General features: G+C 34.7%; 1 non-coding gene across 1 annotated transcript; it reads right to left on the bottom strand.

Annotated features, from left to right (window-relative positions):
• Positions 1–12,100: 12,100 nt before the first annotated feature.
• Positions 12,101–12,233, bottom strand: LOC126024818 (small nucleolar RNA SNORA51). Its single transcript, XR_007500918.1, has one exon. It is a non-coding gene; the product is annotated as a small nucleolar RNA SNORA51 (small nucleolar RNA).
• Between the last annotated feature and the right edge of the window lie 6,874 nt (positions 12,234–19,107).

Here is a 19,107-nt window from a genome sequence, read left to right as displayed (position 1 = left end):
GATCTTAATATCATACTTATAAAATCTAAGGGGTATTTAAATAAAATGCATATGGATGAACTTTGTTGTACATTGTATGAACATAACTCAATAATGAAAAATTTATCTGAGAATAAAAAAGCTGTTGGATGAACAACCGGTAACCATGGTGTATAAAAAATATAAATAAAAATATATTTTATACTAAAAATATATAAAAATACTATATTCATTTCTTCCTTGCTTCCCACAATTTTCCATTGGAAAGCTTTTGAATTGTCCTGGTTTTAATCTTCCACCTTATTACATTTAGTTAGTGGTATGTGCTCAATTAATTTTGTTCGTTTACTTTTATAATTATTTATTTATTATTTTTATTATTCAAAAAATGAAATGTTTCTGAATTTTTAAAAGTATGATACATCTTTTGAAAATTTTATTTGGGGTTTGCAGTATAGCTCCTTGTAATAGACTGGGATATCACAATAATGCCTATAATTTCCAGTGTGATTTTTACATATACTACTCTTTTCATACAGGCTACATAAGTATGATTTGGTTGATGCAGTTTCTAAGCAGATGAATAAATGAGTTGGGGAGAAAATAGTTTGTACTGTCTCTGTACTTAGTCCATTTGTAGTTGATCCTATCAAGTTTTCTTCCCACAGAGCTTGGTTGTGTTATTATATTTGTCTCTTTTTCTGAGAGATCAGATTCTACATATAAATGGATGTTTATTTAACTATTTTTTCATTTACTAAATACTGCTTGCAATCCCAACTAATAAAAATATACCTATCTCTTTCTTCACTGAACACCTCATGACTAAAGAAATGACTAAAGAAATTACTAAAGAAACAGTCTCAGAGAATTGAAGCACTCTATCCAAAAATTACAAAGCTAATTCATGATAAATCTGGAAGTAGAACTAAGGACAGTGAACATAAAATGACATCAATTTTAGAAATATGAAGTTTGTGTATCTTGCTCTACCATTTTTTAAAATCAAATAACCTACTAATGCCCAGCATAGAGGTTTTTACATTATATAAGAAAGTTCAAAATATGGCATGGTTCCTTATAGGAAGTGCATATTTTTCAGCTGCTGGAAAGCACAATCTATTCTATTTTAACATTTATTTTCATTACTTTCTACTAAACTCTATAAAGTATTTGTAAGTATTAAATCAATATTGATGCCATTATATTTGCTACAAAATGATAAGATAAAATGATGCTTTATTCACTAATATATTTATGACAAAAATTCTGTTTTTGCAAATTTTTGCAGATTACTAGAATCATACTATATTAATTTGTCATGCTCTTATTTTGTAATAAATGTGTATGTATATAGTTTTTATTAAATTATTTATTGTAGTCAGGAATATTTTATTGCAAAAATGATTTTGTGAAAGACTATGGATTATTTATTCATTTTAGTAAACAAGAAATAATTATTTATGAAAATGACAGATTGTTAGTGTTTGTAAGGAATATATTATAGACAATTTTCCCCTAATTTTATTTGAAGTAAACAGAATAAAATAAGCATTTTGAATTTATTAAAACTGCTTTGGGGAAATGTGTTAATTTATAAACATTAATTAAAACAAGATAGTTTATCATGCAGAATTAAATTAGTTAGAATATCTAATAGTATTAAAGGAAAGTACTTATGGAACTTCAACTTTACAATGTTTTTGAGGGACTGCCTTATTCATTAGAATGATGCATCTGAGAGTGACACACTTCCTGGAGCCTACAGTTTCTGCTCTCATTTATTTATTTGACTCATTGATAGTTTCAGGAAAAGAGGCACACAGATGGAACTCTATGTTTATTACAAATGTGAGACAATAGCCTTCAAGGAAAAAGGAAGGTCTGAATAGTAAGGCACTACTTCTGAATCTATCCAAAGTAAAAAAAAGGGGGGGAGGGGGTTATAGATGAACTTCTTTACTTAATTACCTTCTCTTACCCAATTATAGCATTTGGAAAATTTTATTAGTATTGTTATTGTTACTTTACCTATAGTTTATAGGTCAGACACTACTTTTAGTTTTTCATTGAGCAATACATAATCCTAATTTAAATGTTTACTCTGATACAAAAGTATGGGGATGCATAAACCTAAAGTGAAATATTTAAAATTATTAATTAATTGAGAGCACAATTTTATTAATTTGCTGAAGTTCCACATCTGCTGGAGGGGATGTGATGGTACTGAATTTTCTCAGACTTTTCATCAATCAGATTTCTTGATATTATAAATTTTGGAGGTTTTCTCAGGCAGTGCTACAGGGACTAAAAGAGTTTCTCGATGAAATATTCAGTGAACTGGACAGTCCAATGCTTAGCTCACTCGTGCTATGCTGATCTCTCACAGCAGTGTTCTGGGCTTTCAAATTACTAGGCGAAGGGACATGATTTGAAGTGGATAAGGTCTATTGATAGGCCTTGTATTTGCAAAGCATGTTCCCCTTTCCCTGAGTTATCTCCCAAGACCCATTGTTATTTTAAAAAAGAAAGGGACTAAATACAGGGAAATAAAGATTTACTCTATCCTGGGCATGAATAGAAGAGCAAGATCTATTTTCTAAAAATACTAGAGTTCTAACAACAAACTGGCCCAAACTGTTGCTGCTGTTCTCATTGCTATAATCCATGCTGTTAAAAACCACCGCAGGGCCAAAGTTAGTGACTAGAATGCTTGCTGTAGAATTTCTTGTGTCCCTGAAACAAACTTTTACTCTTCAGCCAAAATAACAGCAATACTTCTGATAGTTTGCAAAGTCCTTAGTTTTTCACATTAGCAAGCAGTCTGTTTCAACTAAATACTAGTATCTTTCTAGATACAGCTATATATTTTATATCTGCCTTTTTTAAAGATTGTGGTTTAAAAGTAAGGTAAACTTTTTCTACTTTCTCTGATTCCTTACTCCTTTTATTTTAAGAGCTGTGACCAGATCTCTGAGAATGAAAACAATTTCAGAAAACATATTTTCATGAGCATTGTCTTTCTGAGGTTTAATCATATAAGGATCACATAAGTCTGATCAAAGCTTACTGTATTTATTTTCAAGGACTATAATAAATAAAGTGTCCCAAAGCAGTTGTCATCCAAACTCATGCATGTTTGTTCACACAGTCCTGGATGCTTTGAGTTTAACATAAAAGTGTTAGTAAGGATAATCTCTTCTATACACTTTCAGAATTTCTTTCATATTAATTCTTTATAATTTGGGTTGTTGCCGGTATTTAATATATCACTCTTTGAGAAACAGCATAATGCCTGACCTTATTTTAACTAGGCATTTTGTATGTTTCTGATTCCAAGTTTTTCCTCTTTAATGAGGCCATTCTTTTCCTTTCCATCTAATTGTAACAGATTGCATCTGCAATCACCTTGGTTTCCAAATAAAGTGAAAACTTTCAGTGAATTATTCACTTTGAGTGACTACTTTTTAGGGAACTCAGCTCAACTTGAAGCATCTACCAAGAATTATTTTCTCAGATTCAGTACAAAAAATTGCAATGATGTTAGTGTGGTATAACATGACCTGGATCTCTTTAAACTTATATAGTGTCTTTCTAACCAAGAGGTACATATTTTTGGCTTTTCCCTGTATTTATACCAGCCCATGCTAATATTATGTTAAATTACTGGAAATAGCAATTATTTCCTAAAATGTTTATTCAAAAGATTTTTTTCGGGGCCGGCGAGGTGGCGCTAGAGGTAAGGTGTCTGCCTTGCGAGCAATAGCCAAGGAAGGACCACAGTTTGATCCCCGGTGTCCCATATGGTCCCCCCAAGCCAGGAGCGATTTCTGAGCGCTTAGCCAGGAGTAACCCCTGAGCATCAAATGGGTGTGGACCCAAAAAAACAAACAAAAAAAGTCAAAAGATTTTTTCTATTAACTTTATCTTTATCTTTACTTGCTTTTATTCTCATCAATTTCAAACAGCCAATTTTTCTACATAATTATTATTATCAAGTTGTAACATATTTTATTTATAATGTTTTTATTATTTTATGACCTTTTCTTTCACAAAAATTGAAACTATTAATTTGCTTCTGGTATTGATTACAGTTACAGAAATATAAAAAATAATATAAATAAATTAAATATTATAGCAATTGTCTTATACTAAGTAAACAGCAAATACATTGTCAAGAACTTGATTAAGATTAAAGATGTATATGTCTATTAAAATTATATATTGAGAAAAGCTATTCCCTTGAATCAAAACTAGACTAGGTATCAAAATAAAATTGAGAATATTCCCCTTTATGGAGGTAGTTTCTGTAGCTGTATACAGAAGTGTCCCTTATTAAGTGAGATTATATTTAAATGCAAGAAGAGAAAGGTGCTAGCAGAATAAAGGCAGAAAATAATAGAAAATTCAAAGAATGGAAACTTGATTCACAATGATTTTTCTTTTATGGAAATAGAATTCAATTTAAATGAGTGAACGTCCAATCACTAACAATTGACAGTCACTAGAAAATCTGATAAAAAAAAACAGATAAAAAAAAAGTGAACAAAATTGTGGAGCTGAATCACACTGATGACAGTGGTTTGGAAAGAATAAAAAAAAAAGCATGTTGCTGAGGGACCTGAAAATGTTCCTTTTAAATTCTAAGTTTTGCCTTATTGAATTATTTTGTGAGATATATAAGTATCTTTCAATATAATAACCACCACTATTTTTAGATTATGGTAATAAAAATATGATCTTTGTTTATAGAAATCAAATCAAAATTTGTATTAAAAATTTCAACATAAAATATAAAAAACTCGGGCCCGGAGAGATAGCACAGCGGTGTTTGCCTTGCAAGCAGCCGATACAGGACCAAAGGTGGTTGGTTCGAATCCCGGTGTCCCATATGGTCCCCCGTGCCTGCCAGGAGCTATTTCTGAGCAGACAGCCAGGAGTAACCCCTGAGCACTGCCGGGTGTGACCCAAAAACTAAAAAAAAAAAAAAGAAGACAAAAAAAAATAAATAAAAACTCATACCATTTAATACATTCTACTGTCACATTAGCATCTAACTTAATTTGTAAAACAGATGTCTACATTTACACATATATTATTCTTTATGTAAGTAATATAATTTATATTTAAATTTTCATAAGTACTTTAATCATATTTCAATATTTTTTGTACTGAAACCTATGATCATTCTTATACTTGCTAATGTTCAGTTTTAGATGATTTTTTTCACTTTCTTATAGTTGTCAAAAATTTTGACTAGAATTAATCTATTATCAATATGAAAACTTATTATCCTTAGAAATCATTAGGCCTTGAACCTTGGATCCCAGACATAGAAATGACACAGTTCCTCACAACAGCCACAGGAAACAAATCCCATCCAGGACATCCTTAATACTGCTCAGACACCAACAAGTGCAGACCTAATATAATATCCTGACAACAAGAAAAATGGGAACAACTTGACCAAAGAGCAAGTTATCCTACCTCACCAGCTAACGATAAGACAAAATCAGAAGACTTTCACCCTTTGGTCTATCCAAATGCCAATATCACGATTTACAGATGACTAGCTGACAGAACCATGACCAGACTGTATATATCCTGGACCAATAAAAAAGCCCTAGTCTAGGGTTTGAGCTACAACCTGCACAACAACCATGATCTCTAGTTCCAGAGGTCTGTCTGAGACATTTGCAATGGAATGGGTCTTCTGGAAACATAACGAAAGACACTATCCCAGGCCCCATCCTAGGATCAGCACAAAGACCAGGACTGCCAACCACAGAAGATGGATTAAAACGACATTGAGGGAACAGAACTTCTAGAACCACAAAGAAAGACTTCATCCTAAATTCCACTCCTTGACCTGTGCAGATACCGAGATCTCTAGATACAAAGGGCTGATTTTATCACCCAGGATGGAGCAGAAGTCTTCCATACACCACAAAAGCACCAAGTGGAGAATAAATGAACCTGAAAGGAGTCTATAGTTAATCCCATGACAATATACTTCAAGGGTGGAGAATCCCTGTATCCCTTAGGACAAGGGAATTCCTTTTCAAATGACCCCAATATTTACTGTGCATGTGCAGGAGGGAAGAAAAAAAAAGAAAAAAGCACAAAACAATTTTTTTATTTATTTATCTAGTTTTTGTCAATTTCTTTGTTTTGGTTTGGCTATTGAAGTTTTTGTCTCCATTTATATTTATTTATTTATTTTCTTCTTTTCTTTTCTTCATTTATGTGCTCTGCCACATTTTTTTTGCTTATAATAATATAATTTTTATTTTGATCATAGTGGCTTACATATTGTTGACAATAATATTTTAGGTATATATTTACATAAAATCAGGGGGGATTCCCATCCCTAAATTGTCCTCCTTACACCTCCGTTTTTGTCCTACCTCCCATTTCCTCTTCCCTCACCCCCAGGGCGTCTAGAACATGTGGTCCCCTCTGTATCTAGCCTACTACTTAGTAGTCTTGCATCAGTTTGGTCTTGACGCATTTTTTATCTCACTGGATATTTTATTTGACACTTCTTTTTGTACTGTTGTGGTGTTTCACCTTCTTTTTCCATTTTTCCCCTTGTCTCTCAAACCTAGGATAAGAGCCTCTAGAAGGACTCCACCCATTTTCGGAGTATTTGATTCCCCCCCCCCCCCAGTTTATTACTTTTCTCTTCTTCAAACAAAACCACATAACTTGAACTATCCAGTTCCGCCTCCCAGTTAGAGGAGAAATAAGGGAGGTACCAAGACCAAACAGGTATAAGACCACTAATTAGTAAGCTAGGCACAGAGGGGACCACTTACTCTAGCAGCCCCGGGGGTGAGGGAAGAGGATATGGGAGGTAGGACAGGAACGGAAGTGGAGGGAGGACAACTCGGTGATGGGAATTCCCTTGATGTTATGTTAATATGTACCGAAAATATTATTGTCAATGATATGTAAGCCACTATGATTAAAATGAAAATTATATTAAAAAAGAAATCATTAGGCTAATATTTCTCATTAGTTTTTTGTTTAATATCTGATGTTATATTTATATTTGCTCAATATTGTGTATGTATTTAGAAATTATTATTTTTTAATTTAATTTTTATTTTGATCATAGTGGTTTACATATTGTTGACAATAATATTTTAGGTACATATTTACATAAAATCAGGGGGGATTTCCATCACCAATTTGTCCTCCCTACACCTCCGTTTTTGTCCTGCCTCCCGTATGCTCTTCCCTCACCCCTAGGGCTGCTAGAATATGTTGTTCCCTCTGTATCTAGCCTAATACTTAGTAGTCTTGCACCTGTTTGGTCCTGGTGCCTCCCTTATTTCCCCCTCTAACTGAGGGGCAGGACTAGCTAGTTCAATTTATGTGGTTTTGTTTGAAGAAGGGAATAGTAGTAAACTGGGGTAAAGGTCTAATATGCAGAAAATAAGCGGAATTCTTCTAGAGGGTCTCCTCCTCAGAGAGATGAAGGAGAAAAAGGTGAAACACTCCACCAGTAAAAAAAGAAGTGTCAAATATCCAGGGAGGACTCCAACAATGACGCTATTTTTAACATAAATTCTCAAAAATTATTAGCAATTATGACTTTTAAATTCTATATCATTCTTTCTCATTGCAATGCCAATGTAGAGATACTGTGTCATATCACTTTTTCATTTTATCTTTCAGGCACTATATTACTCTAAACATTCCATTCTTCACTTAAAAGTACAATTACCCTTGGAAGTTTTAAAATATTTTTTAAATTTATGCCTTTTGCTTTTACTTTTTTTTTTATTTTTATTTTATTGGTGATACTGTAATGGGTAGGATGTTTGCCTTGCACATGGTCAACCTCAGTTTAAACCCTGGCATTCAATATGTTACTTTGAGCATTGTCAGAAGTAATTCCCAAATGCAGAACCAGGAGTGTCCCCACCCAACTATTTTAATTTTTCGTTTGGGAGTAACACCCAGGGGTGCTCAGGGCTTACTCTTTGTTCTGAGATTAGGAATCACACCTGGTGGGGGCTCAGAATAAACCAGGTGCTTGCTTTTTTTTCCCCTAATAATATCTTTATTTAAGCATCATGATTACAAACATGTTTGAAGTTGGGTTTCAGTCATAAAATAACTTCCCGTTCACAAGTGCAACATTCCCACCACCAATGCCCCCATATCCCTCTTCCCCCACCTCTGCCTGTATATGAGACAAGCATTCTACATCAGAAGGAGAGAGATAGACACAGAATAGTCTCACTCATCTATGAGGTTTAAGAAAAAATAAAAAAGCATTATTGTAATAATGCCCAGAGACCAAAGAGATGAGGGCTGGAAGGACTGGCTCATGATGTGAAGCTCACCACAAAACGTGGTGAGTGTGGTTAGAGAAATAACTATGCAAATAACTATCATGATGATGTTAGTAAGTCTTATGCTTTTTCTTATTTCTCTGGTCTTAATGTCTGCTACCATAGCAAATGTTCTCATTTCCTATATTTTTTACTTTTATTGTGAACTAATAATTTGTAGAGTGTCATTAGAAGAAACTAGCCTGGGAACTGATTTCCTCAAGTACTTCCCCTATGAACTATAGAGTCCCTTCTGAAAAATCAGTTTGGTAACACTGGGTCTTTAATTTTGTGGCTTACCACCAAAATATTTACATAACTCAGTGTTTCATGCTTTTCATGTGTATGGTCTCACATTTGATTCTGAGCCCAACTTCTCAACACATTATGGCGAAATATCCTACCTATTTCTAAGTGCTATGTTGATTAATAAATTTACCAGACATTACAAAATCACACCTAAAAATCACAGAGCACAATATTGGGATGATAATTTTTTAGGAGAAACTTTCCATTTTATGAGACTTCACACATAATTCACACACTTCTCTTTTTCTGAGAGAGGGTATGAATTTCTTTTGGGGTTTATTTTCTTTAGAGAAAAATCCAACTTTATTCAGCACCATGGTTCACACTCTCTGTCCCAGGCATGCCAATTGTTCAAAGTCCTTTGTTTCTATATTATTCCTACAAATCCACTTCCTAGAGCAGCACCAAATAAAGTTTAGTTTACTTATACATAAAACTTTCAGCTATTTCTTCATTTTTTTGTTTGTAATTTCTCTTTTTTTCCATCTTAGCTATACTATTATTTATTTTATTGATTATTATTATTATTCTTTTTGGTGTATTGGTCATACCTGGCAACCATCAGGACTTGACTTACTCCTGGTTCTTTGTTTAGGAATCACTCCTGGTGGTGTTTTGGCAACCATCTGAGATGCTCGATATCAAACCTGGGTCATCCACATGCAAGGTCACTGTTCTATCTCTCCAGCCCCTTAGCTATTAAGCTATGCTTTTAAACTTTTCTCCATTTCTCCCAAATTTTCATATGTTCTTTGTTTTTTTTTTTTCATGCTAGTTTTCATAAAGGGAAGACTAATTGATTTAGTCTGGGTAATTTTAATCTTATCCTTATACATTTATGCAAGTAAATGCTATTTGAGAGATGGAACTATTTTGAAATAGAGGTTTTTATTTTAATACATAAATATAAAGTTGTTTTTATTTTTATGTGTTTACATGGACTTATTTTCCAACATGTGTAATTGCCTCTCATCCTAATATGTCTAAAATATGCAAGCCAGAGTAGGCATAGTTTATAACAAATCCCAAGAAACATCCTTTTGTGCAGGTGAGAATCTGATTGCAGCTTGGCTAGCCACCAATGGCATTATTTTAAAACAGAAATGCTGAGCAAGACACTGATTTTTTTCTCTTAAGAGCAGTGACAGGCTGAGATTCTTGGCTAAAATGAGACCCTGGTGATTGGAATTTATAAATCTGGACAGGAGAAACTCATCGACTGCCAAATGCATGTAGCACCTTTAATTACAGTCACATTGTAAAGGTTAAATAATTCCCCTATGAAAGTGAAAAAAAGACTTAGACAAATATGTTATTTTGAAACATCTAATTATTATCATTGTATCAATAATTTATGGACTACACAAATAACAATAAGTGCACTGATATTTAGAAAAATAAAGTTTGTCACACGATTTAGTCTTTCAGATATCAGCAATGTATTGAAATTAGGCCTGTTGTGGAAATGGACAAAGAACTCATATCCATTGTTGGTAGAAATGTCAACTGGTTTCTATCTTTAAAAAAGAGAGAGAAAATTTATCTCCAATACAACCCATAATTTTAACATTTTTATCATATTCATTTCAATTCAGAAAAGACATTCATTATAGCACTGTTTAACATTGTCAAATCTGTATACAAGAATAAATGACTGTATAAAGAAACTATGGTATATGCACACATTAGACCTCTACTTGACTATAAGAAAAGATGAAACTATGCAATTTTCCCGGATGAGAATGGAATTACAAGGTATCAGGCTAAGTAAAGTCAGCCAGAATATGAACATAGATACATAATTATCTCTCTCATGTGTGATATATAAAGAAATGTATTAACGTAATAACAAATAATGGAAGGCAACATAAACTGAGAGCTGTAGAACTAAGCTTACTAGGGCTGAGAACGGGTTTGGGTTTGTTGATTTGAGGAGGAGCCCTGAAGCACTGGTGGGGAGAAGTGAAAACTCTGAACAATACATATTTAAAGTAATGAAAATCTCACTGACTAAAACAAATCAGTGACTAAGATAAAATGAAAAAATTAGGTAAATAAACTGCTCAGATTCTCTGTCTGCATTAAAACTCAATACTACTTCCAATGATTTAATTTAAGACACTATCATTTCTCACCAATACTATTCCATTAGTTTCCTGCTGGTCTCCTTAAAAACATCATTTTCTAAATTCTATTCTCATCAAACAACATTTGTTATCAATATCCAAGAATTGCAATATTTCTCCAGTCTTTTTAAATCTACTCTTACCGTTCCCTATGTTTCATTCTTGTGATTCTTTTAAATTTGGAGCCAGCTGATGGTACTCTTCTATTCCCATTTTCAAGAAATTCTAAACTCAGATAAAAGGAAAAATAAATCTAAGCAATTTAACCACCCAGTTAGTCTTCTATTGGCTTAAAGAACTGGCCCCTCCCCTAGCTAATACTTACCTCCTTACTCTACATTATTACTAGTCCAGGTGTTGTTGCTGAAACACTCTGGCATACTCTCCATTGGAAATTTATTTTTGTTGCTCATTTGCTTAGATCTGTCCCCCTTCTGCTATTTTGTTTTCCATAAATTCTCCCATCAGTTCCTTCTAGCAATTGGTCAAATGTAACTTTTACTATTTATGCAGGTTTTTCTAATTTTGACACAACTGACAGTGCTCATGTACTTTTCACTGACTGTGCTTAAGGATCTCTCCTGAACACATTTGGAGGATCATTATATGGGTTACTAGTATTGCAATGGGTTTAAGCACATGACAAGTTCCTTTTCTCTATATTTCTAACTCTCAAATAAATTTTATAAGCATTCTGTATACAGTTACAGTCTATCCCAAACTGTTCATATTCTACCTATATCTTTTTCTTTTTTTATCATAGCAATATTTTGTTTACAAATGTAGATTTTTTTAGAAATATACTGAGTGCCAAATATTAATTGTTAGTCCATGAATATTTCTTGAGTATTTTCTTTTTTTTTCTTTTTTTTGGGGGGGGAATCCAGTGATATGCAAGGGTTACCTGGCTATGTGTTCAGAAATCTCTCTTGGCAGGCTTGGGTGACCATATGGAACACCAAGGATCAAACTCAGGTCTGTCCTGGGTCAGCTGTGTGCAAGGAAAACACTCTACCGCTGTGCTATCGCTTCGATCCATCTTGAGTATTTTTAAACAATATATGTATCAATCCATCTTGAGTATTTTTAAACAATATATGTATACATATATATTTAAAAGGATTTAATGTGACTGAAAAGCTAAATTGCTAATACTACATAAAAGTTTAAGCCATTTTAAAATGTTAAAGCATAAAAATATTATTCATGTTGAGGAGAATGTGGAGCATATCCTGTTCCAATGAGGTCCTACTATTGACAACAGAACAAAAAGCACTGAAAAAACTTTTAAAAGGATAATAAATATTTTTAAATATAGTCAAATATTTTCTTTCTTTCTTTTTTTGTCCCCCAATTCACAATACATACCCGGCAAGGGGCCTGTGTTGAGGTGTATATGGGGTGCCTTTACTGTACCTCCTCTTTCTATACAGCCAGTGTAAAGAACACAGCCTGTGGTAAGATTTGGGAGGCCTTATCTTATCTTTTATTTATTTTATTTTTTTTTCTTCAGAGCAAACTAAAGTTGTTTTTTTTTTGTTTGTTTTTTTAAAGTAAGAATTCATTTATAGGACAAAATTGATTAACATAATGAGGTAAACTAATATAACATAATATAGTGACATAACATAACATATAATATAATTGATATAATAATAATACATGTAAGTCAAAGAAAATTTCTGATTAAAAACACAATTTTTTTTTTCATAATGGCTTACATATCTTTCACTGTAGTATTTTGGGTACATATTCACATTGAATCAGGGGAATACCCATCACCTAATATGTCCTCTTCTCAATCAAAAATCAAATATGCTGAAAATAGGCAGAGTCCTGTCTAGAGGCTTCCAACCTCAGTTTGAGAGAGGATGTGAAAAAAGTAATTAAAATACCACAACAATACAAAAAAAAATATCGAATTAAATAACCGATAAGCACCACAGCAATAAAGACGGGCACCACACAATAATCTCGGTTCTGAAATCAAATCATACTCAAGTGCAAAAAAGAAAGAGAAAGACAAAACAAAATAAAATAAAATAATATTGGAGACATCAACCGTAATCTCCACACCAAAATAAAGACGTCAAAAAAAAAAATAGATCATTTATTCTCCTCTTGCTGCTTTCGTGGTATGTGGAAGACTTCTACTTTATCTTGGATGGTAAAATCAGACCTGTTTCTAAAAATCTTGGTGGCTGTGCAGATCAGGGAATGGAGTTTATGAAGTCTTTCTTTGTGGTTCTAGCAGTTATGCTTCTTCAATGTCATTTTTTTTGTTTTTTATGTGTTCTAGGTGTTTCAGAATAGTGCTACCATTCTGTGTTTTTCTTTTGTCTTCTGACTTACTTCGTTTAACATAACATGATCTAGGTCCATCCACGTTGCTGCAAAGTCTGTGATTGTATCATTTCTAACTGCCATGTAATATTCCATTGTACATATGTACCACATCTTAATGATCCATTCATCTGTTGTTGGACATCGAGGTTGGTTCCAAGATTTGGCTATTATACTGAGTGCTGCAATAAATAGTGGGGTGCATATGTATTTTGGAATGAATGTCCTTCCATCTTGGGGATATATGCCTAGGAGAGCAATTGCTGGGTCAAATGGCAGCTCAATTCTAAGTTCTTTGAGCACTCTCCAGACTTTTCTCCATAGATGTTGGACCAAGGGGCATTCCCACCAGCAATGAATGAGAGTTCCTTTCATACCACATCCTCTCCAACAAAGGTTGTTCCCATTATTTTTGATGTGAGCCAACCTCACTGGTGTGAGGTGGTATCTCATTGTTGTCTTGATTTGGATCTATCTCCCTGATGATGAGCGAAGGTGAGCATGCTTTCATGTGTTTGTTGGCCATCCTTCTCTCTTCCTCAGAGAAATGTCTATTCATTTCGTCTCCCCATTTTTTTATGGCTTCGTTTGGTTTTGAAGGGCTCAGGTTTCTGAGCGCTTTGTATGTTCTAGATATCAGCCCTTTATCTGATATATCAAGTGAAAAGATTTTTTCCCATTCTGTTAGCTGTCTTCTTGCATTAAGTAGGGTTTCTTTTGCCATGCAGAAGCTTTTTAGTTTAATATAGTCCCATTTGTTTATAGTTGATGCTAACGTTTTTGCCATTGGTGCTCCATTCTCAAAGACCCTTTTGATATAAAGGTCTTCGAGTGTTCTGCCTATTTTATTCTCGATAAACTTTATAGATTCAGGTCTGATTTCCAGATCTTTGATCCATTTTGAGTTGACTTTTGTATAAGGAGTGAGATATGGGTCGATTTTCACTTTCGTGCATATGAGTTTCCAGTTGTACCAACACCATTTGTTGAATAGGCTTTCTTTGTTCCATTTCATATTCTTGCCTCTTTTATCAAATATTAGTTGGCTATATATCTGGGGGTTTATGTCTGGGAATTCTGTTCTAATCCACTGGTTTGAGGTCCTGTCTCTGTTCCAGTACCATGCTGTTTTTATTACTATGGCTTTATAGTATAGTTTCAAGTTAGGTAAGGAGATACCTCCCAACTTCTCATTTTTCAGAATGTGTTTAGCTATCCTGGGTATTTTATGGTTCCAAATGAATTTTATAATTGATTGTTCTATTTCTTTAAAGAATTGTGTCTGGATATGGATAGGGATTGCATTAAATCTATATAGCAGTTTGGGTAAAATAGTCATTTTGACTATGTTAATTCTACCTATCCATGAGGATGGGATGTTCTTCCATTTCTTTAGATCGTCTTCAATTTCTTTCTGAAGTGTTTTGAAGTTTCCCTGGTATAGATCTTTCACTTCTCTTGTAAGGTTGATTCCTAGGTATTTGATATTTTTTGATACTATCTTAAATGGAATTGTATTTTTAATCTCTCTCTCCTCAACTTCATTGTTTGTATATAAAAACGCTACTGTCTTTTGTGTATTGACTTTGTATCCAGCCACTTTACTGTATTGGTTGATTGTTTCTAGGAGTTTTTCTGTGGATTCTTTAGGGTTTTTGATGTATATCATCATATCGTCAGCAAATAGAGCTAGCTTGTGTTCCTCTTTCCCTACTTGAATTCCTTTGATTCCCTTCTCTTGTCGGATTGCTATTGCTAGGACTTCTAAGGTTATATTGAATAAGAGTGGAGAGAGTGGACAGCCTTGCCTAGTTCCTGACCTTAGTGGGAATGCTTCTAGCTTCTCGCCATTAAGTATAATGTTGGCTGTAGGCTTTTCATAAATAGCTGTAACTATCTTAAGGAAGGTGCCTTCTAACCCTATTTTGCTGAGTGTCTTTAACATGAACGGATGTTGGATTTTGTCAAACTCCTTCTCTGCATCGATTGATATGATCATGTGGTTTTTGTCCTTCATGTTGTTGATGTGGTGTATAATGTTTATTGATTTGCGTATGTTGAACCAACCTTGCATTCCTGGTATGAATCCCACTTGATCGTGATGTATGATCTTTTTGAGTGGGTTCTTTTTAAGGATTAGAGTCAAAGGAGCACAGTAAAAATGGTGTTAGAGTGGCAATTGTTGTTTGCATAGGCCCACCAAAACATGAGGGACATGGAAAGAAATAACCTTGGCCTAAATACCCAGGGAAGCCATCCACGAAACATCCAGGCTGGTCTATAACATCACCTGGAACCAATCCTCTAACATGGAAGACCCTACACTGCTCAGACATCAACCTGCTCAAAAGAGACTTCCCTTAACACTGAGAAGACTTAACAACTACAATGACCTGCTTACAGGACAGGGCTCCCTGCATTGCCCTTTGATTGTGAGGTGAAACGAGAGGACACTCCACATCCTGACTTCAATGTAGGATATGAAGATTCCAGGATCTTTAATATAGAAACATGATACCAACAACAGAGACTGTGTGAAAAATAAAAGTGTGTTGGCACTACAGTCAGTGTCTTGGATTGGATGATCTAGCTTGCCTGGAGCCTAGAGTTGGTCTTGTGCCAGGAAACTTCAGGGGTCAGGTCTCTTTGTATTTACCCCTTATATATTTCTAGGTAAATTTCTTAAAAATAGTCTATTATGTTTCATGCAAAAAAAAAGACATCTTGGGGCCGGGCGGTGGCGCTAAAGGTAAGGTGCGCCTGCCTTGCCTGCGGTAGCCTTGGACAGACCACGGTTCAATCCCCCGGTGTCCCATATGGTCCCCCAAGCCAGGAGCAACTTCTGAGCGCATAGCCAGGAGTAACCCCTGAGCGTTACCGGGTGTGGCCCAAAAACCAAAAAAAAAAAAAAAAAAAAAGACATCATTTTTTTAATAGTTGAAGAGGAAAAGTCTTTACTTATGAAAATAGATTCCTTATCCCCTGAGGGTGTGCCTCGGCTGAGGTGTCTCTTTCTGGGCCAGAGTTCTGGATAATACAGACTCTGCTGGGCCACTTAAGCTTGGCAGATATTTTGAGGCTTCCCCCAGCTTGCTTCAACCTGGGAACTTTGATCTTCTCTGGCATTCATCCCCTGATGGCTTGCCTCGGCTGAGGTGAGTCTTTTCGGGCTGGAAATGCAGATAAAGCTTACTCTTCTGGGCCCCTTAAGCCCACCTATAAGGGGTAGAAGCAGAGGAGTGCAGCTGTGAAGCTTCACCTAGCCAATGAATACCACCACAACACATAGAAAAACCCACAGCATAAGTGTGACAATGAGGAAACACCACAGACCAACATCAGCCATAGGGAATGAAGATGGAAATTCTGATGACCCAACAATGGCAAACCACCTAAGCAGTCTTTCAGAAATGGAGTTTAGAGAAGAAATATGGAGGATGCTCACAGAACTCAAAGAAAATACAGATCAGAACACTACTAAAAATCAAGATAATATGAAGATAGAAATCAGAAAACTCCAAACTGAAATATCAGGTCAAATAACAGGTCTGAAAAACTCAGTAGATGAATTGAAGAACATAATGGATGAGGTTTTCATCAGGTTAAAAGTAGCTGACGATAGAATTAGTGCGCTGGAAGATGCGATGCATAACAACATTACACAGCAGAAGAGATTGGAAAAAAGCCTTAAATCAAATGATTAGACAATGGAAAAATTACTCAAAGAATATGAGCAGATGAAAATAGAAGTCTTTGATAAGCTCAACAGAAAAAACTTTAGAATCATTGGAGTCCCAGAGAACCAAGAAGAAAATCTCCAGGAAGAATCAACAGTCAAGAACATCATCACAGAGAGACTACCAGAGCTAAAGAAAACATGTGACCAAATCCTGCATGCCCGAAGAGTACAAGCTAAAAAAGACCCCAGAAGAAACACCCCAAAACACATCCTAGTCACAATGATAAATCCCACAGATAGAGATAGATTACTGCAAGCAGCAAAATCAAAAAGGGAAATTACATTCCAGGGAGCATCCTTGAAATTTACAGCAGACCTGTCACCAGAAACACTCAAGGCCAGAAGGCAGTGGTGGGATATAATGACAAAACTTAATGAAATAAATGATTCACCCAGCAAAACTCACTTTCATGTTTGAAAGAAGTATACATGGCTTCACAGATAAACAACAGCTCAAAAACTTTACAGCCTCAAAACCAGCCTTAAAAAAAACTGGAAGAACTATTCTACAGACAAGACAGAACAAAAACACACTAAACTTCTACACAAAGATGGCAATAATCCCATGACAATTATTTTTCTCAATGTCAATGGACTAAATGCACCCAATAAGAGGCACAGAGTGGCAAAATGGATCAAAAAACTGAAGCCAACCTTCTGCTGCCTACAAGAAACACACCTGAATAGTCAGAATAAAAATAGACTCAAAATCAAAGGCTGGAGGAAAATCATTCAAGCAAATAACACCCTTAAAAAAGCCGGGGTGGTCATATTAATATCAGATGACACAAACTTTATACTTAGAAAAGTTGTAAGGGACAAAGATGGATATTATGTACTAATGAAGGGATGTGTACAGCAGGAAGAAATCACTCTCTTAAACATATACACATTCAATGAGGGACCAGCAAATTATTTAATACAATTGTTGACAAATCTGAATAAAGATATCAATAATAACACAATAATTGTGGGAGACCTCAACACAGGCTTGTCAACACTTGATAATTTAATGAAATTAGAACCCAACAAAAATATACTAGACCTGAAAAGAGAAATGGAAGAAAGAGGCCTAGTAGATATATATAGGACACAACATCCTCAGAAACCTGGATACACATTCTTTTCCAACATACACGGGTCATTCTCCAGGATAGACCACATGCTGGCACATAAAACATACCTCCATAAAATCAAGAAGACAGAAATTTTGCAGGCTACATTTGCTGACCACAAGGCTCTGAAGTTAGATGTGCACTACAAAGAGACACAGAAGAAAAAGTTTAACACCTGGAAATTAAAAAGTCTACTACTGAACAACCAGTGGGTCCAAGATGAAATCAAAGAAGAAATAAAAAATTTCCTGGAAACAAATGACAATGAAAACATAAACTATCAGAATCTAGGGGATACAGCAAAAGCGGTACTGAGAGGAAAATTTATAGCTTTGCAAGCACACATCAGGAATGAAGAAGGAACATACATGATTATCTTAATGAGCCAGCTTATATAATTAGAAAATGATCAACAAAAGAAACTAAAAATAGGGAGACAGAAGGAAATAACAAAGCTGAGAGCAAAAATCAATGAAATGAAAACCCAAAAAACAATCCGAAAGATCAACAAAAGCAGAAGTTGGTTCTTTGAAAAAATAAACAAGATTGATAGACCATTGGCAAAATGCACAAAGCAAAAGAGAGAGAGAAACTTGATAATGGGTATTAAAAATTGAAAGGGGGAGATCACTACAGATACTGCAGAGATTCAAAGGGTATTCAGAGAATACTTTGAGAAACTCTACGCCACTAAATATGAGAACCTGGATGAAATGGATAAATTTTTGAACTCATATACCCTTCCACGGTGGAATAAAGAAGATGTAGCATATCTAAACACCCCCATCACTATTGAGGAAATTAAAATTGTAATCAAAAATTTTGCCCAAAAACAAAAACACAGGCCCAGATGGATTTACGAATGAATTATTTCAAAACTTTCAAGAGGAACTACTACCAATCCTGGCCAGGCTTTTTTATGAAATCAAAAAATAGGAACACTTCCATATAGCTTTTATGAAGCCAACATCCCCTTAATGTTTCAAAACCAGATAGAGATTCTGCCAAAAAAGAAAATTACAGACCAATATCGCTGATGAATGCAGATGCAAAGATCCTCAACAAAATCCTGGTCAATAGGATCCAGTGCCTCATCAAGAAGATAATTTACTTTGATCAAGTAGATTTCATCTCAGGAATGCAAGGATGTT

Source organism: Suncus etruscus, chromosome 12, assembly GCF_024139225.1.
Source record: "Suncus etruscus isolate mSunEtr1 chromosome 12, mSunEtr1.pri.cur, whole genome shotgun sequence".
NCBI classification, from domain to species: Eukaryota; Metazoa; Chordata; class Mammalia; order Eulipotyphla; family Soricidae; genus Suncus; species Suncus etruscus.
The sequence above is the reverse complement of the archived record's forward strand: the minus strand, read 5'-3'. Positions and strand labels throughout refer to the sequence as shown.